At 35.1% G+C, this 23,639-nt stretch overlaps 2 long non-coding RNA genes across 2 annotated transcripts in view; both read right to left on the minus strand.

The window, feature by feature from the left end:
• The window catches only part of LOC117662454 (uncharacterized), a 168,193-nt gene that overhangs the window by 107,598 nt on the left and 36,956 nt on the right, over positions 1 to 23,639 (minus strand). The window lies entirely within an intron of this gene.
• Positions 11,325 to 23,324, minus strand: LOC117662452 (uncharacterized). Its single transcript, XR_004590408.3, has 3 exons — positions 23,201 to 23,324; positions 14,268 to 14,384; positions 11,325 to 11,368 (listed from the first exon to the last, which is right to left on the minus strand). It is a non-coding gene; the product is annotated as an uncharacterized LOC117662452 (long non-coding RNA).

The following is a 23,639-nucleotide window of genomic DNA, read 5'->3' on the forward strand; positions in this document are numbered from 1 at the left end:
GCCCCCTAAAGTCAGGAACGACTAGCACATATGTGCAAAGGGAACTTTTACCTTTACCTTTACTACACATGTTATCTTGACCTCTTGAATGAAATGTATCATATAAATCAGCCCCTCCATCAAACAAATTAATAAATAAACAAATAAAACGTAAACTTCATCTCATATTAATGAAGTTTAAATCCACAGGGGATTAAAAATAATAAGAAGAATAAGAAAACCAAGCCTTGCTCAAATATGCCTGAGCAACTGGTGACTTCCCAAGATTCCAAATTACTATAGCTTCTGATCCTGGAGGCCTCCTCTCGTCAATATTGACAGCCTTGGCCATTCAGGCCAAGTTAGCCACATGTGGAGGACTGCCATACGTGGTGAACTTGGTGGGTCCCAAATTATCCATGTCAAGTTGGTGTTAAGTATCAGATCAGTATGCCAAACTCTAGCTTAGCAGAGTAATTTTAGCTGGCAAATATAATGGGAAATTCTTTCCTGAATCCTTCTTTGAAAGCTTTCAAGTGCTTCATGAACTTTAATTAGGATTCTTACCACTGTTGAGAGACAGCTATGTATTTAGCTTTTCTGCTAATGGTGAGCCTGAGACAGTGAGTAGAAGAGTACACCAGAGTACCTTTCGTGCTCTTCTCTGCTCACTATAATAAAAGGTATAATTATCCAAGATACAGAGCACACAACATGGCATTGATAAATGAATTCCAGTTATCTGAGTTAACAGGAGCAGGCTTGAGCTACTCAGTCTTCAGTAATCAATCACTGTGATATTTTGATAGAAATCCTAAAATAATTTTGTTTTTAAAGAGATCCAGACAAATGGTCCACATTAACCTCCTAGACTGTCTATTTGGTAATTATCCACTTGGACCTTCCTGCCGGTAACCAAATTGGATTTATATCGGCTTCTAAGCTTATGCAATGGCTGGCACAGACAAAGTAGCCCCTACTTAATGTGGCCTAGCTATTATTAAGTGAATGGATGTCATGGAAAGAAGAGCAACACAGATCAGACAGTCTTTATTGTTTTTTCTATACCTCTTGTTAATATTTTTCCCCTTCTATTTAATTGTGTGCTTGTGTTTGATTCTCAGGCTGCCTGGACAAGTCCCTACAGCTTTCTTGGCAACATTTTTCAGAAATAGTTCATCATTACCTTCTTCCCAGAGCTGAGTACATCCAGGAGAATCTTTATTTATCTATCTTTATTGTAAGGTTACATTAACAGAATCTTGCAAGGCAAAAAATATTTCTTCGCTCTTTTCCTTTTACTCTCTGGAAAACTAGGGAGGGCTACTTCTGAGACATTTCCCTCATCCTTTCTCCTTCTGTAGACTGAGATATATTTTACACATTGGTTGTCCAGCCTACAGCTCTCCCTCCTGTCTCCCAAGGTCATTTATGCATTCATTACAATATGCTTGCTTCCTGTTCAGAACTTTAAAAAGGCATAACACCTCTCTCTGTAGTTCTTTATTTTAGTTTGACTCCGTCTGTGACCGAACTTGTCAGTCAATGACAACAATGACATCACTTCTGCAAGTACACATAGATGCAACCAAGTCACCCATCTACTCCCTGAAAAGAAGGATGAGGAATGTCATGTGTGTGTGTGTGTTACTATACTGTATAAAATAATGGGAAAAATCCTGGATATTGAAAGCTAAATAAAAAAAGATTAAATTTAAAATCAGAGTTAAAATGAATATAAAAATTAAATTAAAACTTCTGTTAGAATAGTGAATTTTACTGCTCTAATTTACAACTGATATCACAAAATCAAACTGTAAAATACAAGTAAATTTATGTTAGAAAATATTGATGTTAGAAAAATGCTCTCTGCTTGGAGAGATAAATCATGGGAAATGATCCTGAGGAATGCAATATTATTATAGATTAATGTCTAACTAACTGTCAATACTATATATTCTACTGTGCTAAGATTTGGCAAAGGACATATTTTAGGTATTCTTTGATACCAATCTGAATCTGAATCTGGAATCATTCAATTTCAGAAAGGGAGAGCAACCTCCTTAAATATTACTTTTTGTTTCCTTGCAGTTATTATTTTTTAAATTTTTGTATTAGTTTATCAAAATATGAAATACAAATAAAAATGAAAATAATGGGAAAGTAAGGGAGAAAAAAGGGAAGATGAAAAAGTGCAGAGGAAAAGGGGAAAAAGAAAGAAAAGCTTTGACTTCTGACTCTTTTTAGCACAGTAGAATAAGATAATCATACTACTTTTTACTTTTACACAGTAATATATATTAGCCATTTCTATAACAGCAATCTTATCTAATCAGCAAAACCCACATCCAAAATTTCATTTTTTCCCCCCACCCCAAGCACAAAGTGCAGAAGTGGTTTCCAAGTGGAAACAAAGTTAGCTCTGCTTCTCTGCAATTATTCTATGAAACTATACAGAATCTGGAAGAAGGCACTATGTCACTTGCAAGATTGATGTAAGCTCTTTAGGGGAGACAAATCAGGAAAAATACTCCATTGGAAGTCGAGAGCTATATTGAGATTTGCATTAATAAGAGAATCTGGCATACCTGATTGTGTTTAACTACCATCCTTCTTGTATCCTAGAGAACCAGGGATAAGCCTGCCTGACTCTCTTTGGAGTATTATGTTGTTTCCAAAAACTTAAGGAATATTTCAGTCTCCTTTGCTTATATAACAGTTCTTGCCTATTTTGCTCAAGATCATACTGCATATGCTTGCCTTAAAACATAACTCCCTCTCACTTGTATGTGGCTGACTCTGCTCCTACAAATATAACTGGAAGACATTTTGCCAAAGTTTAAAGCAGAGGAATCATTTTAAGCCATGGCACTCAGCATTTCTTCAGTTTCACTTATAATACTAACTGTGACGATATTAGATTTTGTTTTTTTAAATCCAAGAGAAGGTAATAAAAGTGATGGGAAAATAGTAGTTATGTATTTTTGAGAACATGCAATTTGTTCATTTGGAAACATGGCTCATAAACCTAAACAGATTGGATAGTGAAAAACACATCCATTTTATATTCATTACGGGCAATAATTAATATTTTTTTGCTTCTAAACAATCCCTGTTATTTCCAAAGATAATGTATCCTTTTTTCCTGGCCTTGCTTTCCACCTTCAAAGGCCCAAGCAATTGCTTCCCATAGCAGCAACTGTGTATTTGCTCCGCTAATCTCTCCTGACAGAGCTTTATTAATTGCCATCTGTCTAAAATGAGCTCTGCAAATGCCATCGGTCTCCAATTCCTAGTATCTTCCCAAGCTGAAAATGTAGCATAGTTCATTGTTTCAAAGCCCCTGATGTTCTGATACAGGATGCTCATGGCACAGTTCTTATTTGCTGTGAGTGCAATAGGCAAGAATAATAAGAAATGGGCTCAAGGAACAAAGGCCAAGAATAGCAAAAGTAATAAAGAAGATTCATGTTTTAATGTACTTAAGAATTAGGATATATTTGCCTCCAAAGGGCAGAAACTGTACTGTACAGACTGTAGCATCTGCAAACTATTCCAAATATTCCAGCAGGTTGCTTTCTGCCTTAGCTCAGTTTATATTTCATATTTCTTCTTCATATTATAAGATTAAAAACTCTAAGGGAATAGATGAAACATTCTTTCAAACAAGATTCCAGCGGAGCATAATATTTGTATGATTATACCAGTTAAATGGCATTTTTAAAGTGTTTGGATTTCAGATTTTTTGTGCATGTAAATATATAAGAGTATGACTTTTATAGCTGGAAAGCCTTCCAGATCTATATAAAGAATTTGATTTTAGTAATTCTGCTAAGTCTGAAATAATTTTAAACTTATATCAATTTTAAACCATCACCTAGGCTTCTGCAATAGCAGACTGAGCACAATCTCTTCTATAAGTAATTTCTTTCGAATGATTTATCATGAGGTCGTAATCACCTTATTCCATAACCTAAATATTCTAGATGTATTGATGATAGGACACACAATCCAGAAGACTATATGTGCTGTATTTACACATCACCTATAAATCTTGTGAAAATTTCCTTTTTATACAGCTCTCCATAGAAATTACTAATATTCTTTATTTTTTAAAGGAAACTGAAAAGAATATCACCAAAGTTAAGTACTTGAATCTCCTTTATTTCAGGGGATCAGGGTCAGACATGCATTTTAATATATTATTGCCTTAATCTGAGTTATATTTTTTGTTGAAGAGCAAGTATAAGCCTGTCACCTGCTCTTCACCCTTGAAGCAAATACATTTTCCATTAAATAAGAACACACTGTAAAGACCAACAAACAGCCTTGGTCCTCCCTTCAAATATTGTGTGGCCCTTATGCTTAGAAAACTGATTTTTTCCCACCATAAAGTTTTTATGAATTGCAATTCTTTCATCCAATGTATAGAGCAATATTTTGCCGTAACCTCATAGTGAAAAATAAAAATAAAAAAGAGGAGAATGCAAAACTTAATGAAAAGTACAAGTTGCAGATAGCGACACTTGATCAGTACAACTATTCTGGTAATATCGTTCAGTATTATGTAAACTCGGTGTTTTTATAATTTACCTGACTACAAACTAGACAACTACATTTTAAATCTGACTGGTTATCAGTACATAGATTTATTTTATATCATGAACTTTTCCTGAGCCATTCCTTTATTTGGTCAGAGCAGGCCCATCAGCCTTTTGGCTAATCGTTTGATCTGACTAATTGAAGAGCGATTATTCCAATCTTTTTGTCTTGTTCTGTTGCTTTTCATTAGTCTTTACTATAACTTTTGTCCTCTATCTTTCTCAGGTAAGATGACCTGTGATAAGCAAAGTTTTGCTCCAAAGCTTTTAAAGTCTCTCTCTCTCTCTCTCTTTTTTTAAAAAAAGGAAATTGGAAACTTCCGGTTTGAAGTCATGGCAAGACAGTCGGGGAAATAGCGGGCTCTGATGAGCCCCGCAAAAACCCAGCTGCCGAACCGCCGCCGATGGGTCTTCAGACCAGAACCGTCCTGCAGGGATGGGGATGGAAGAGAGGTGCCTCGGACGACCAGAGGAATGGGCAAGTTCCTCGGAGGTCAAAGGGAGCTCTCTGTGAGTCGGCGATGGGGGGTGGCAGCCATGGCGGCCACCATGAAGCTGGGACAAACCGGGCAAGCGATGTGCAGGAGGAAAGCAGAAAAGAGCGATGCCTTTTGAAGCCAGGTGAGTGTCAACCAACCCAGGCTTGAAACAATGTTTGGAGTAATGGCTTTTTATTTTGTAAGACCCCTAGCTTTAAATTAATGGCTGTGGAGCTAAGGGGCATAGAAGATTTTAAGATGAAATTTTTAAAAGAAAAGAAAAAGACCCGATTGAAAATTGATATCTGAATAGACTAAATTTTAAAAATAAACATTGAGACTTGGTTCAAAATTGAACAACAATTGAATTTAAATTTGAATTAGACTTTTAAAGAAAAGAAGATAAAGAAGAATTACTACTTTTAAACATAGAAAGAGAGAATTGGGCTGGAATGTTATATAATTGAAACAAAATAGTGATTTGCATGACTAAAGGAAATTGTGGATTGTAGAGGGATATCTTCTGGTCTAAAAAGAAACATTGTAACTGACTTCTCGTTTGCGAACATTGTGAATACTTCAGATAACAACCTGGGATTTTGGAGATGGAGCTGTTTTTTCTTTGCCTGCAGACAATTTGATTTTGTTGAAAAAAAAGGGAAAGTATGATGGAACTCTTATAATTGGACTAATTGTCGCAGGAACAAAAGAAGTTAAATGGCACAGGAACAAAAGAAGAAAATTTATGTGATTTGTTTGAAATAGAAGTAAGAAAAAGAACTAAATTGATATATGGAGAATTAAATTGCGAACATTGAAACTGAAATGGAATATATGTTACAGACAAGGATAGGAGGAATGATATATACACGGCTGGAAAAAAGAAGATAGAAACAATGTGATTAAAAATAAAGCAACGTATAGATGGACAGTAATAATAAAAAGGAGGTTTTTATAGATTAATAAAAATGAATATGAATATGAGAAGAATATGATATAATATGTAAAAAGCTGAAATAAAGGAAAAACTAAGAATATGTGAGAATATAGAATAGAATATATTAACAGAAATTTACTAATTTATATAAGGAAGTGGTTGGAGTAAGAACTAAGCCTCAATGTTAAATTGTTATAAAGATGATAATGATAATGTGTTTAAATATTAACAAGTAATGTATTGATGGATGGTAAAATTAAAAAAAGGGGTGATTATGCTGGGATAAGTAGCAAACTAAGGTGATTATGCTGGGATAGACAGCAAAACTTGGAGAATTATACTGGGTATAACAGTAAAATATTAAGAAAATTATGCTGGGTTTGACAGCAAAACAAGATGATTATACTGGGAATAACAATAAAGATAAAAATAATTATGCTGGGATTGACAGTAAAAACGATGATTATACTGGGAATAACAGTAAAACCTAAGAAGACTATGCTGTGATTAACAGCCAAAAGTGGATGATTAAGAGGAAGATTATATACTGGGATAAACTTTTAGAAATAAAGATGACAATGCTGGAATTGATACTAATAATGAAATGATTATGTTGTGATTAAAAAGGTCAAGCTGAGATAAATAGTAAAATGAAGATGATAAATTCTAACAGTTAAAATATTGCGTAAATATTTTGTTGATTTATGTCTTTAAGATATATCCATCCATGTTAAAAGGAAAATAAATTGAAATGATATTGAATTAAGGATTTTAAGATTAGTGTAATGGGTTTTAAGAATTTTTTCTTTTTTCAGATAGAGTTTAGGGTAATAATGTTAGAGAAAATTAAGTGCTATTTGGAAACTAAGGTTTGTGGTGAAATAATAGAAGGTAATTGATTTGTGTAAAAAAATATGTTAGGATTATTTTTACTTTTTTTATGGTAATTAGCGGGGATTTGGGAAAAGCTTTTGTTAAAGAGGAATTAGTAATTGTACCTACTTATGACCGGATCAATGGCTTGTTCTGAAAAGATTTTTGTATGTTTATGTGTTTTTTTAAAAAAAAAAATGTTCAAAAAAAAAGAAGAAGAAAATTGCCATCTCAATTTCTTCTTTTGTTTCCTCCATTCATTGAGAAAGTTATTCAAGAGAACTGCAAAGGGACAAGCAGCTCTGTTCCCCCCTTATCTATCTGCTAGTCTTATCTATTACAACCTCCTACATTTATTTAAAGTCAAACCCTTTTCATAGACTGGATTTGAGTCCAGCAGTGTGAGTCTTAATCAGAGGTCTTCAAACTTGGCAGCTTTAAGACTTGTGGATTGGCTGGAGAATTCTGGGAGTTGAAGTCCACAAGTCTTAAAGCTGCCAAGTTTGAAGACCTCTGCTCGTAATGTAGGCAGAAGTCTGTCAGGATCTTTCATTGAGTGCTATCCCAAGGAGGTTATTGGGCCTTACGGAGTTAAATCCTTCAGTATGTTTCGTTCTTAGATTGTGGAAATAAATTCTTCCTGGGCCTCTGAAAAAGTCCTGCTGAAAAAAAGATTTAGAGTCTGGAAGTTGATCAACTATTCCAGGCTCAGCCAAAGGTCTAGTATAGTTCAGAATGAGTAGCTCCAGAAGCAGATTCTTTATATAGATTACCCAAAACATGTAGAGCACAATTTTTCTTAAACTGTGAAGTTCAGTTTCACTGAGGTGGGTGGGTGGGTGGGTGGGTGGGATAAATGATAGGCTTGGAACTAGAAAATTCACAGCTTAATTATGTATCTCTTTAACTTTTGTGAATTGAACTGAGAAAAACTGTTTAAATGCTGCTGATGAATAATCAAATGACCAAATAAATATATCCGAATTCCAGATTTCTTCCTCAGGGTTGTTGAGAAAAATATAAGTTTATATTTTTTTATCTTTTGTGAAGGAAAGAAAACCATCTCAATAGTGCTGAAGTGCAATGTTTATCAGTGCACTGGATTGATAGGTATTCTTGCCATTAGACATTTGAAATAGTGCATTATTTGAAACTATTTGAACATCTACATTTTATCCAACCTCAGCGTAATTTGGTGATTCTTGCTTGGATTTGTAGCTTTCATTTCTACAAGGACAAATCTCTTAAATAGTAAGCCAACTGGCCTACTTAGTTTGCATAATATAGTTTTAATCTTTTCAATTATTATCCAGATTTCTCTAAAGAAGTCTTTAACGTAGAGGTAGTTCTCCAGGTATAACTGTTTGTCTAACATCTCTTTGTAGTTATAACTGCCTCAGAAAGGGTGCTTTACATTTCATTAAGCATTTCCAGCCATTGTAACATATTGTGCCACTCCCCCTGGATCACATGACTGCATTTTGGGCTCATGGCAATCGGCTGACATTTGCAAATGATTGCAGTTATGTGACAGCATTTTGAAATACTTTTTATCAGTTTTTGGCATTTTTGCAAAAATGCCTATTTGGGGAATGGTTTCAGGGTTACAACTTACAACCATGTGATTCACTTTATAACTGCTGTAGAAATGGTTGTAAAATCAAGCCTGGACCTTTGGGTGCCATGAGTTACAATCATAAGTCATAACACTTATGAAATATAGCCATATATAGCCATATCACAAAGAAAAAGACAAACAAATACCAAAACAACAGGATATTGTTTCTGTGCTGTGTCCTGCCCAGTAAGAAGTGAAAGCTTAGAATGCTAATGACATACTTTAATATCCCAAGACAATAAACTTGTGCTCTTTAAACATTGATAGCCTAAATTTACAACTAAATTATCTTTAAAAGACTAGCTGATATGATGACATTCTGTACATTCTGTGAGAGTCTAAAATGATAACTGTTCATATGTAATATTAAAATATATAATCACACATGGATTATATTTGATTTCATATTAGACCCATTTATATATTGAGTAATATAAATACATTTAATCTAAGTTGCTAGGCTGACCTAGAGAACTATATATCAAGTAAAACCTTTAATATCAAAATATACTAATAAAACTGTTTTTTATGGCTCATATTATAATGACATTTGTTCGTACCATAAAAATGGCATGAAAAAGTGTTTTGGGAAATCAACAACAGCTTACATGAGTTGGTAGAATATCGATGAGTAAGAAAAGTCAAAGGTACAGAGAAAAGTTTATTTAGCATTAGCCTGCCCTGCAGGAATAGCTACTAACCTCAAGATGGCTACTGTAGTTAAAAACATGTATAGAACAATGTGTCAATTTCTCATTAGTTTTGTGTGCTTTTGCATTATAGAGATAAACTTTACATGTTGAAATATACAAAAATACTTTGATGTCTATGTGGTATTTTGAAAGATTGATTGGGCATGTGTACTGCTTTATTAGCTTGGTTTTTCCTTGTACCTAACAAATCTGGTTAGAGATAAGGGAGAAGGATCTTTGATTGTGTTTTCATGTAAACTGCATAGCACACTAGCAACTCTTGCGTGAATCAGTTCATGAATTTCAGATGAAGGAGGGAAACATGGCTGATCTCACTTTGCTACTATTCTATGCCTATTCCTACTTATTTACCTAATACACTATAGATGTGATTAAAAGACACCTGATCATTCCATGTTATGTCCTGCCTAGCCTTCAATGTGATAAGAGACCCAAAGAACCATTTTCTTTGAATGATCTTAATGTGTCCTGACATGCATTCCTCATAATCCTTCGTCTGACTAAGATTTCCTGCCCAACTTTTGTTTTCCAGTGAATTACATAATGCTTTATACACACAACTCCCTAGCAGTAAGGCAAAATGGATTGGGGCACAATGCTTAGAAGAATAAATTGAGAGAATCACATTAAATTTTTTTAAAAAAGCCTAATAACATTCAAATGATTGTCTTTAAATAAAACAATTGGAATATGTTGGGGAGAACAATGAGAGAGGGATAGAAAATTGCTAAGCAAACCATTTTAAGGAAGATCAAACAAGTATGTGAATGATAATAAAAAAATATAATTGGTTTTTGTGAAAAGAGAGTAGTCTCATATATGCAAATGCACAAAAAGATCATGTGTAATAATAGAATATAATTTCAGTGACAATAATTATATACACATCTGGTTCTTTTTCTGTACTCATGATTTACCTTATGTCAAAATGGTCACTGCAAGAGCCACTCTGGTTTGAGGGCAGAATTGTTAACTGTAGAGCATAATACTCCCCCTCCCAAATAAAGGCATTAATTGACAAAGAATATGTTTAAATTATTCTTTTAGTGAGTAGCATGATTTCCTGCCCTTGTTGCCTGTTGACATCTGAACGATAGAGGATTTTGATTTGGAGTGATCTCAGTTGACTTCCTCTTCTTTGTGGCAGCCTCTCAAATACTGGAATATTGCTATCATGCCCCCCTAGTCCTTCTTTTCTTTAGACTACCCAAACCCAAATCCTCCAACCGTTCTTCATATGTTTTAGCCTCCAGGCCTTTAATCATTTTAGTTGCTCTTCTTTTCATTTTTTCCAAAATGCAAAGAGCCTTGGTGGCATAGTAGTTGGAGTGCAGTACTGTGGACTACTTCTGCTGACTGCCAGCTGCCTGCAATTTGGCAGTTCAAATCCCGCCAGGCTCAAGGTTGACTTCTGAGTTGACTTCCCTTCCGAGGTGGGTAAAATGAGGACCCAGATTGTTGGGGGCAATATGCTGACTCTGTAAACCAGTTAGAGAGGGCTGGAAAGTGGTATATAAGTCTAAGTGCTATTGCTATTGCTAAGTCTCAACATTTTTTTTGTAATGTGGTGATCAAAACTGGATGCAGTATTCCAGATGTGGTCTTACTAAAGCTTTATAAAGTGGTACTAATACTTCAAGTGATTTTGATTCTATGCCTCTCTTTATACAACCAAGGATTGTATTAGCTTTTTTGGTGGCTGCTGCACACTGCTGACTCATGTTTAAGTGATCATCCACTAAGATTCCAAGAGCCCTCTCACAGTTACTGTTTTTGAGTCAGGTTTCACCTAATCCGTACTTGTACCTTTGGTTTTTTACAGCCCAGGTATAAAACTTTGCTTTTCTCTACATTAAATTTCATTTTGTTGGATAGGGCCCATTGTTCAAGTCTGTCAAGATCTTAACTCAACTTGTATAACTTTTTGAAGTTATACAACAAAGTTGAGTTAAGATCTTGACAGACTTGAACAATGGGCCCTATCTAACAAAATGAAATTTTGTGCAACTTTGTCCCATTTGAAGCTAGTTAAAAACCAATCAAAATCAACCATTCTGTGTCTGGTTTGCAATCTGTACTGCACTGATGCTCAGCTCTAGTATCTAGCATATCTCACCTTCATCTGATGATAGAATAATTGCATGCCTCCAGCCTGAAAGAAGCATGATCTTAAAAACAAACAAGAATGAAAAGTTATGCATTGCAATATTTTTTATTCAAAAGTTAAATCTACTGTTTTCAACAGGACTTAGAATACTTTTAGCTTGGTACCAACAGAAGTTAGTTTGCTAAATTTATCAGATTAGAAAACTATCTTCCACTAATTTTCAGAAGAAAACAGAGAGGAAGAAAAGTATTCTGTACTGAGAATGATGGGTCTAAGAATGGAGGCGAGAAGGAAAGGATAAAGCTAACAGGCTTTATTGCTAACAATGGTTGTCAATGAGGCAGCTAACATAGTGCCTGCTCAGCTGTCGACAACAGCTGAGTTCAAGCAAGCCTGCTCTTTTTATACCGGGATGTCAAACAGAACATCCAATCAGAAACAAGGGTTCTAGGTGGTGGACCAGAGTGAGAACTGCGAACATAGCAGAAAGATTAATTTTCCAACCCATATAATACAATACTTCTTGAAACCTCCTTAATATTTCTTTCTTTCTTGACAACATCCCCAATTTCCCCCCTTTCATTTCCCATTCTTCAGAGAAGATTTTTTTAGGAAGAGAGATATAACTTCATAGGAGGAAAGAATTAATTCCCATTTCTGTACATGTTGACTCAAAATGCACGATGGAATGTATATCGAATAATTCTCACATTGGAAAGGAGTTCTTTTTCTTTTTAGTTTACAAACAAGAATGCCCACTATATCAAGGTTACAAGCAAACAGTAAAAAAAAATTAAACCAATTCTAAGAACCAATAAAAAAACCGCTAAAATCTAATCAGAATTATTATCAGTATATCATGTTATTTTTATTTCTTTTCAAGTATGACCGGAATGAGCAGTGGCACCCTCAGCAAACTACACGCTGCTAAAATGATGAACAAATAATGATGATTTAAATTCTGCCATTATGTATTTGCATCCAGATATGTGACTCAAATTTGTAAAATGCCATAGTTGCATGATGTTTTCATACACATTTTGCCACTGGCTCCCTCTATCCTCCAGCAGATGCCAGCGCCTATGGAGTTTTGCATTGGGAAAGGAGTTTTGCAAAAGAATGCGCAACATACTTAGGAATTTTTTTTTAAAAGTGGAGTTTCCCCCCCCTAAATCAGAATAAGTAACTCATCTTTACATCAGATTTATATAGCTCTGCCCAACATAGAATATGCAGATTTAAGTTAATTTTGCTACTAAGATTAAAGAATGCAAGGCTGATTAAATTATAGCAAAAATTTGGCAGAAGGTGAAAATTAGAATAAATCACGTTTTTTGAAAAAAATCAAAACAATATCAAGGTGGCTTGCCCGCCTTTAGAAGCCCAAGTATCAGCAAAAGAGAACTAAAATAACTCAAATGAAAAATGAATTATTTCAAGTGTGGTATGAATAATGGCAAGAAGTTGTGACATTTCAAAAGGGGAGCACTAGAAGTATGTAGGCTGACCTTGTCATCCTAATCTCTCCTGGCTGAATACAAAGACAGTGTAAAGTGCAAAGTTTAAGTACTGGGTGCAGTTGGTACTCCAGAAACAATTATAGATACATAATTTTTCACTCCTGTGTGAAGAACCTTTGTTTAATACTCCAAACTCAGTAATGTTTTTATTAGGGGGTTTATCTATATATAAACAAATAATTAACTTGTATGGTTTTTTCTTCTTCTAAGGGATGATCTAAAAGAAATTTTAATGCAATTAATTTAATATATTATGACCAATTGAATTTATTAATAATTAATAATAAAATTAATAATAAAATCAGTAGTGCTGCATTTCTGTGTATCTTATAAAAGAATTGATGCTACTAGACCTAGTAAAGCATATTTCCAAATATTTATATTTACTGGATTGAACAAAATGTCAGAAAAAACTTTTACTCACTGGAAAAAAAAATACCCTGAAAAATCACAAGAGTGTTTGAAGATTTCTCTGCATTTTTAAAAAGAAAGTGGGACTGTGAAGTCTTTCGATTTAATTCCAAAGTTCAATATTTCATGTGCAACTTGGAACAAAAACATAACACTTGCCTACAATACCTTAAAGCAATCTCACAATCCCACAAAAAGACACAGTGGCACTGTTCAGGTTGCCTACGGGTGCTGTATTTATGCTCTCATGCACTCTAAAGCACTCTTTGGAGGCTGACTCTGAAATCCTCAGCGATTAGAAAGGAGTTTTATTTATCTGTTTATTTTAAAAAAATGTATGACTCATGCGTTAAGGTAAACCTTTCAAAAATGGCAAAGGAAATGTCTAATTACAAAACACAATAATAGAATAGAATTTAAAATTAATGCTAAGGCTATTTGAGTTGCAAATATTTAGAAGACCATGGGATGGCAGCAAAGGGACACACAATATGTTAACTCTTTGCTGCATCTCATGGTCGTTTGGTTGCAGCATCCCTATACAAAGTAACCAAACATTCAAGTGAATCTGGGTACAAAATCCAACATGCTGAAAAATAGAAGTAAACACAAAGAGGGTTGTAGTGGCATTCAATATTTACAGCTCTCTAAGTGGTGTGGTATCCCAATAAACAGGACCCTAAATTGCACAGAAATTTATATTTGCAGTAAAATGAACCTTGTTATACTTTCTGGCAGTAGATGTGAAGGCCAAAAAGAGCAAGGGTAAGATGCATGTTACCCTTCTTTCATTACCAAAGTTCAAGGCCTCAGGTACTAAATTTCACTTTGGGAGCGCAGTTCTGTCTAGATTAGGTGGTATGCTGTCATCTAACAAAATTGAATTTTCCACATAGAATCTGTCTTAATATGAATAATTACAAGTTATTCCATCCTGCCCATACAAAACCTTTTTCTCCAGCTGGGATAACTACAGTTCAATAAAAAAAAAGTAGGCTTGCTGTCATCTACATATTAATAATATCTCACCTCAGACTGCCAGATGATTTTCCTCAGTAGTATATATTTTGGGTGGTATTATATCTATCAGTCATGCCAACTTTGGAATTATGGATCCACCACTTGGTAGGGAGCCATGTAGTACATCTTTCAAGAATTTGTTCAAGAAAAGAAAATCAAAATTAGAATAGTCATTATTTTAAATAATAAAACTCAACTTAGTTCCTTTAACAAAAGACTCGCCGCACTGTAATAAAATGACAGAGATATTCTGTGACTCAATAGGCATAAGCTGCTTTGAAGTCCTTTATCTCTAGAATTATCAAGATAGGCATGGATCAGGGAAACAAATGGTAATCTTCCATATAAACTATCTAGTTTTTCATACTGACTTGAAAAATATTGATAGAAAACTTTGATACTGATAAAAATATGACTACAGTATGTTGCATGCAGTTATATCAAATTATTTTAGAACAATGGTACATAAATCAGGCTAGATATAAGTGAGTTTCTCTGGAAAATAGATTGCAAATTGTGTAGCTTTAAAGATTCAGATTCCTGCTCATGATTATCTGTATGAAAAAATACTTTCTTACGTGACTCAAGGTATATTTGAAATCCATTAGTAAACCACACCTGTTCTTGGTACTTTGAGAAGATTTTCTGAAAAGCTTCTTAAGTGGTGGCAGGGAAATTACATCTACTTAGCCAATCAGATTTCAAGAATAAGATATCTAAAACATTATGAAACAATTATAGTAATTTATCTTTTAAAAGGGAGGGTTTTTGAAAAAACGCCATGGAGGCAGCAGGCATGTTTTTTTATATGCAAACTTTCTTTGTGCAAGCTTATTTTCCTTTTTGATAAATATGTAATTTCTTTTTTAAAAACTATGCTTTGGAAATAGGGTTTATATCAAACTACATCTTTAAAGAAGCTTGAAAATCAAAGATGTCCAATGTTTTATCTAAGGTAGGAATCCAGGTAACACTGCAGTTGTTAAGAAGTTCATTTTATATTGACCAAGCAGTGGTAGAAATGTTTCATATTATAACCCACAAGGTATCTGGTTATAGGTGTGCCAGTGTGTGTTTTTTTTTTAAAGACAGCATTGAATTCTCCAGTCTCTTTCCATAAAACATAAGGGTTGAAAATATACAGATATGAAACAACACAGAATGCTTTTTTTTCTTTTCCTCTTCTTGACTAATCTTCTCTCTCCCACCAACAACTGATAATAGAACATTTGCTGTTCACAGATAATTACCCTTTTCTATCAGCTTCAAAAGGAAAACAAAATTGGCTTCTTTAAAATAAGCATAAAAGCAGCCATCACACTAGAAAATGCATGGACTGAACTTGCAGTGTGTCTCACTGAGCCCACCGTGAGTACCAGATAAATATTTTATTCCAGAAGAGGCTGGAAAACAAGAACAAGAGGGACATCCAGCCAACCCAATGCTATGGCCTCCTTCAATTCATTTCATTAGATAGTGAGTTCCATGGAGAAGTTCAATCTTTTACTTATGTCCCTCCATAAAGTGCCATGTCTTGGAATGTGCTATATTAATTAATAATACATCTACATTCTTTTGGTTGAGGAGATAAGGTACAAATGAGGATTAAATTTGTGTGATTTTTACAATCATTCCAAAAACAGGCTCGGCTGGTATATTTTTTTTCAGTTCCTGTATGACCAGCACAATTTATCCAAATCTCTTCATAGCTATGTACAAATGACCTGTTTTTAATTTAACAGTAGAGGAAGGAACTCATAGCAGGAAGTGGCAAAGTTTATTAACTGTGCTGCCCGTCTCCTGACTTTGAAATGATAGAACAGGGGTTCCCAACCCCTGGTCTGTGGACCAGCACCGGCCTCAGCATATCAGAAATCGGGCTATGCAAACAAGTGAAGTCCCATCCACAGGATGCAGGTAGCACATGAAACCATGCCCCCTCCAATCCATGAAAAAACCATGGAACCAGTTCCTGGTGCCCAAAAGATTGGGGGCTATTGGGGTACAAGATTTAGCCCAATGCTGCTGGATCTAATTAAGGCCTCTCTCCCTTTGTAACATGAACCAGATGGATTACTTGGAAAAGCTTATAAATATGTCATGAAGGTAAAATCATTCTGGTTTTCTCTAATACTTGGAATTCAAAGGAAAACTTACATTAAACAACAAAACTATTTATCATATCTAATAAGTTTTTAAAAATAAAAAAAAAATCTGATGTTTCCAAAACATCAGATTCCAAATTTAAGTTAGTGGTTATCTCCATATCTTGTAATAATCAATTGTGTAAGTCACTGTGGAAAATATTAATTTGTAGACTATATCAGGATGGGGATATTCATTATCCTATCACACAACTAAAAGCATTGAAGTCATTGTTTTGTTTAGCCTTCTCATTCTATCACTATGCTTTCTAAACCAATAAGCTAGAGAGATCACAAAAATGCTAAAGAAGATTCTGCAACATCATTGTTGCTTAAAAGGAGAAATGAAGTGAAAAAGAAAAAAAACATTGGCAGAGAGCAGGTTCTGTCCCCTCTTTTCCAGATTAAACCATTACTGCAAGCAATCCATCAGAAGAAAAGAAAATAGCAAGCATTCTGCTTAAATACTAATACACCCAGCATGGAAGGGAATGAAGAAAGATCATTGGCATTTAACGTGTTATGAGATGTGACTCAGAGGTAGTGTGAAACTAAAGATCTTTTCTCAGACTTGTGATAATCTGCTTGTCTAACTAGAAACCTACAATGTTGCAATTGCTGCTGCACTGGGTGAAAAGACAGAAGACAATATAAATCCTCTGGGTGTAGTCACAAGCACCATGGGATCCTGAGATTTGATGTACATCATTTCCTCACCACTAGGCCTGGGTGCACAATAAGAATTTGAGGGAAAAAGTGGTCAGGGCAACTCTTGCAGTTCAGAACAGTAGAAAAAGAAAACAAAAAACAAACTATTGCAATGAGCCTTGCAAGGAGAAACACTGTCAAACTGGGGCTTCCATTCTTCTATCACCATTGGTTCTATGAAAAGCATTTCTAAAACTCTAGCCTACAATCAGCAATTGTGGCTATATTAATCACTGGATGAGATGTTGGGGCAATCAGCCAAATTCCTCACAAGCTCCTCTTGACTAAACATTTAGACTGACTCACTCTCTCTTTCTTTTTTTAACCTCTGGTTTGGAAAAGCCACTTAAACTGTTATCTTGTAGAAATACTAGAATTTTACAGTCATATATGTAAGGTCTGGTGTGTAATTTACTGATTCTCCATGTTCTCCAATCTTCATTAGTATATGTTCCATTAAAGATATGCTAATGAAGATTGGATAACATGGAGAATCAGTAAATCCCAAAGTAAATGATTTCTAGAATAAATGGATATGTTTAAGAAGGGATTCCTCTCTATTTGGAACCTGTTGTGGATGTTAGGCTACAAGTTGAGGTTCACATCTGGCCAATTCATTCACAGACAGGTACAGACCTAGAATCAACATCTTCATGAGGGAGAAGTGCTTTTTGTCACCCATAAACAGTGACACTTGTCCCTTCTTGCTCGAGATTAAAAAAAAATCTGAATCTTTTAGAATAAGGTAAATTTGGAAGGCAAAATTGGAGAGGAAGCAGTTAGATGCTGATACTGAAAAAAAAGACTAATCATCATACCTGTCATCGCTCTTTTGTGGAGGAGTGTATTTGTCCTTTTCTGATCACCATTAGCAGTAACAGCATGAAGATATACGTAAGAGACAGAAAAGAGAGAGAATATCAGCAGGCTGAGTTGTTGGAATAGAGACTGCAAGTAGATAAAAGCTGTGCTTTGGAAACAGAAGCACCCAAATGCACCCTGCAGGTATAAAGGTTGGCAATCTAGAATCCCAGTAGAAGAAAAGAATCTAAACTTGCAGTCTAGCAATTCTCACACACAGTTGAACTACTGTGCTGTTCATCATGTTGCCTTTTCTTTGCTCTAAGAAAAGAGGATGGTGAACAAGAGTTGTGATACTGCTGAGGAGCTAGTGTGGTGGAAGCTGAAAAAGAGGGTTAACAGAGGGAGGAAAGATGGCTGTCTAATTTGTGTAGAGGATGAAATAAGAGATGAAATCTCATAGACACCAGCAGAAGCTTGCCAATCCTTTTTTTGATCTCTGCCCCTCTCTCCCTAAGATGCAGGATGGATGTGGCTATTCCTTCAGATGAATGAACTGTAGCAGATGAGGTAGTCAAACTGTCACCATCAGTTCTTGTATAGAAGGATAACCCCATTCACTGGGACTCTGTATGGGCAGAACAGGAAATCATTATTATCCAGGAATAAACATCAAATAAATGGTTCCAGGGTTCCAGATTCTTGGAAAAATCTCCAAGCTTATGCCACAAGTTATTAGGATCCATCTGACTTCTGAGGTTGATCATTCTAATCAGTCCCCCAGACAGTAAAGGTCATGAGCAATGAGGAGCCTCATTCAAACAAGGAGTGATCTAGTCACTTGTGTAGTGCAGTGTCCTAGAACTGTGTAGTTACAATTCTAGGACAATAGTAATCAAGACAGGAAAATCTCAGATAATAGATCAGCCGCTTCAGGTTACACAAAGCTAAGACCTATCTCCCAAAGGTAGAAAGCATGAATATGAGAAAACAACCTCAGAGAATAGGTATAACTTAAGGTTATACCACTGAGCCAAAGCAACATTAGGAAGAAATTTTATAATCCTTGAGCATCTGTATTTTCCCTGCCAATTTTACCTTTTCAACATTGAAACAAATGTTCTCTTTCCTTGATTCTTTGAGTCTTCTCAGCAAAGGGGACTCAGAAACCAAAAAAATGTCTAACTTTCTTTTTCTAAATCTCATTTAGGACAATGTTATATTTATAGCATTTTTAAAACAACAGCTTCCCAACTTTTTAGGCTGTTTTCGAACCTGTTAACAAAAAGAATGCCAGCAGCCCTGATCAACAGGCAAAGCTCTAATGATAGAACATTTTCTGCCTTTGAGTAAACACTTCTACCACAAAAACACCTTTCAAAAAGTTTGACTCGATCCTCAGCTAGCCAGCAGGCCATTCATTTAAGAATTACCAGATACCTGCAGGGCTTTACATCTACTACAGAGAAGTACTCAAACAGCTTCAGCTCCTTAGTGAGCTTATACTTCTGTTTTCTTCTCCTGAATGTACTGTATTTTTTTTTGTGTGTCTGATCCAGGCATTCATTTCTCATATTCTCTTTTACATTTTCTTATTACAGAATATTCTTTTTTTACAGGAAAATATCACTGTGCGATAGGGGAAAAAAAGTCTTCCAAGTTGAACTCTGGTCCTATTGGCTTCAAAGCCGTGTCCATGAACCCTTTTAAATGGTTTTGCTACTGATTTTTTTGACTTCCCAGTTTAGCCTACATCCCTGTCCAAGTTCTAACCAGGGCAAGGCCATTCATAGAAATCCAAAACCTCTAGACAGCTCACAGAGATGTGGGATTGAAGCAGGGGTGAAATTCAGCAAGTTATGACAGGTTCTGGAGAACCGGTAGTGGAAATTTTGAGTAGTTCAGAGAACCAGCAAATACCACCTCTGGCTGACCTCAGATTGGGGTGGGAATAGAGATTTTACAATATCCTTCCCCCAGGAGTGGGGAGGGAATGGGGATTTTGCAGTATCCTTCCCCTGCCATGCCCACCAAGCCACACCTCCAAGCCACACCCCCAAGCCACACCATGCTCCCCAAGCCACGCCCACAGAACCGGTAGTAAAAAAAATTGAATTCCACCACTGGATTGAAGCTTCATTCCGTGCTCAATTGTGTATGATTTGTGTGTGAAAAAACAACCAGAGCTTCAATTGCATTGAATTGTCATGCACATCTTTTTCTACTTGGTTGTGGATGCCGCTGAACTACGACTACTTAACCTCGGAGCCCAAACAAATAGAAATGAAGTGTAAATGGGGTATTAGGGCAGATCTGAAATAATTTACTTAAGTTCTTACAAATATATAGGAAGAAGAATTCTTAGCAATTTGTTGTCATCTCAAATGAATATGTCTTCTTTCTTCTATAGTTATTTCCCCAGGCAACCAGGACTTTCTTTTTTAATTTCATTGTCCTCCATTTTATTCACACTTAGTACAGTGTAATTAAATGGGCCATGGCAGTCCACATGATCTTTTTGAAGATATCATAAAATTAGGTCAGGATATGGGTAAGAAAAAGAACCAGAATCAGTCATGATATCAAGTTCCTGTTGCAACCCAAGGAATAAAAAAACTCCACCCCTATTAAATAACGTCAGCACATAAAGGTAACAGGTGTGACAATTTGTTCAGCTGCATGGAATATGCAAATTTTGAAGCAAATTTTGAAATTAACAAATATTTAGAATAACCCAGTCATGATTGGGCTTGGTTTGACTTTCCACAAAGGAAATTTCATTCCAAATACACCAACACTAATCAACAGAAAATTGCACAGAAAATCATTTTATAAGACATCTATCTTTTGTAAAAGTGCGCAGGAAAATGGGAAGAGAAAGTTCTGAAGAGAAATATAAACAAGCAAACAACATGCAGCTTCCCTTAGGGTTTTAATACAAGTTTATGATGAAAAGGCACCCAGGTTTTAAACAAAGCCAAATATCAGTAGAGCTCAGCCCTGAAATAAGGTTTTGTGATAGGGCATAGCTTTAAACCATATGAAACATGAAACAGAAAAGAACAATGACATCTTTTATAGCTTCTTCTAATCACTGGGTGAATGAACATATAGGAAATTCTGAAAGAAGCTCTGAAGCCAGTAAAATCTTCATAGTAAACTTTGCATAATTTTAGATTGTCAATTACTCTGACTAATGCAAATCTGTGGAAAATGTGGATATTCCTGCTCTAGCAAAATATTTGCACATTTTTGAGGGAAGCTTGAAGTGTAATGATGACTAGAATTACTTAGGGACTGCAGGCAGATTATATGTATAAATCTTTACAGCCAGCAGCAATTAAAGTTTGGTGATTTTTTTTTCTCTCTAAAGGGATATTATACATTAGTTACTGAACCAAAGCATGAATTGTACTGCTGTGTAAACATCTACAAAGATTAAAAGCATGAAGCATTGCATAATATCAGGAATATCATGCAGACTAAATAAATAAATTATGAATATAAAAACTTGGAAGAGAGTTTTAAATTAATGAAGTTGTAATTAACAGATGCTTAATTACCCACTTCAAATCTAGAGTGGCTCATTACTTTATTTCTACCATTTCAAAAAATTGCTGTCCAAAGATTAAGTTATATAATGGTGGAACTTTACCGAGTTCCCCATTTATTTTGTGATGCCACACTGAAATACAGAATATGACACACTGACAGTTGTACCCTAGAGTGAATGTTGGAAAACAAAAAACAAACACAAAACCAACCCACCAACTAAAAGGATTCTTTAAAATAATGAACAAATATGATTATGTGTTGTATTTCCATTTTATAATACTATTTTGAATACTAAGAACTTGAAATTCACTTAGTATCCTTGGGCAGGAAATTAAAATAAGCTCTCATATCTATATCAAATCAAAGATACATGTATGATATACTCCTTCATAAATAAACCTGAGTGAGATAAACCCCAAGAGATTCCAGAAGAATGTTTATGGTTTGTTACATAAGAATAAGGTATGGTTAGAAATCAGTTTCAGATAATTTGATAGCAGCAAAGCAGAATCTGGGATAGAATTGTGCTCTTACCAGATTTGAGAAGAATGAAATATGAATAAGTACCTGACAACAACAAAAGCAAACAAAAGCAAAAGCAAACAAAACTAGTGAAGTCTAATAACAAGACCAGAAGAGAATGTTATAATTAGTTTTTAATTTTTTTTCACTGGGTCAAGCAATTATCCTAAATGACAAGTTTAGGCCATTATAAGGAGCATAAGATGCAGACAAATTAAAATTGAAGGAACCTATCCTGATCAAAAAGAGAGTGTTCCAATGAGCTATGCTTTTCAGCAGCAAAACGCTGCTGAAACTTTCCAAGTAAAAGGCATGAGTTTGACATCTCCATCTAAAATCAGCAACTCCATAGTTTGGCTAGTTTATAGTTTATGCCCAAGCCTTTTAGCATGATTATTTATTAGCCAACATTTCTATGGTGAGAAAAAGCTGTTGAACAATTGCAATGCCACCCACCAAAATGTCCTACCATTTCCTGATCTTCTGACAAGTTGATAAAGCACTTTTGGTAGAATGATATTACATTATGGCATTCCCCATATCAACATGGCATACTATTTTTAATGTTAAGAATAGGAATTAATATATATTATTCCATTTTAATCCAACTGTAGAGTATCCAGGACCAGATGGATATACTGTAGGGCTATGTGCTAAATTTGAATGAGAGAGTTGTAAATCTTATTAAGTGGCCCTTGGCAATTATTCTGCCTTTTCTATAGGTATTTCCAAAATGCACCTAATTAAAATTAATTAATAAATACAGTAGATAATTGCATAGTTATTCCATTAATGCTTCTGACAACTTGATTTTTCACATACAATGTAAACCCACATGCAGTAGCCCAAGGAAAATTAAAATAATAAGTCTGGAAGTCAAGAGGGTGATTTGCGAACAACAGGTATTTTGGGAGTAGTGCCTCATTTGTTTGTTTGTTTTAAAGAATAGGCACCATGCTAGACAAGAGAACAGATTTTGCAACATGATTAGCCTCCAACAGTGACTGTGTCTCTATCTGGCACCCACATGCTTCACTCTGACAAAACTGTGCCAGCCAAAAGTATTATTTACTAAGAAAAATGACCAGAATTTTAAAAGTTACGAGGCTCATTTTGAAAGAGACACGTGTATCTGCTAAACTCTTTTTTCTTCTACGCTTTGTGAAAAAGCTGGAATGTCTAAGTCATTTTCATAAAATTAGGATTTATTACCAGTCATTACTCAGCTTGCTGCCAAATGTCTTCCAGAGAAACAACAGATGAGGAAGAAGAATGATGCCCTTCAAACCTTGGAGCTTGTAGAATAAAAGAGCTAATTCTCAATGGGAGTCAGATGAAACCTCTCAGTGTGTATTACTTAAGATCTTAGCCTCAGAATTTATATTTGAGTTCTGATGTCACAAATACCATCATAAGGATTGTTCTGAGCATGACCAGCATGAAGTCTCTCTCTGCTAAAGTGATTTTATTGGCTCCTCCATTTGCTTTCTCTTTTCTCAGTTACTTAGTGCTTGAAGATTCTTAGCTTAAGGTAATTTGAGAGCTTTTTCTGACATCTGAGTTGTTTAATCATTGATACACGGTTATTATTTATTTAAAATTCATGACATATAAGGAAACAAAATGGAAATGGTCTTTCTGTGGCTAAGGG

This window comes from Pantherophis guttatus, chromosome 3 (assembly GCF_059756535.1).
Source record: "Pantherophis guttatus breed Tessera chromosome 3, ASM5975653v1, whole genome shotgun sequence".
NCBI lineage: Eukaryota > Metazoa > Chordata > Lepidosauria > Squamata > Colubridae > Pantherophis > Pantherophis guttatus.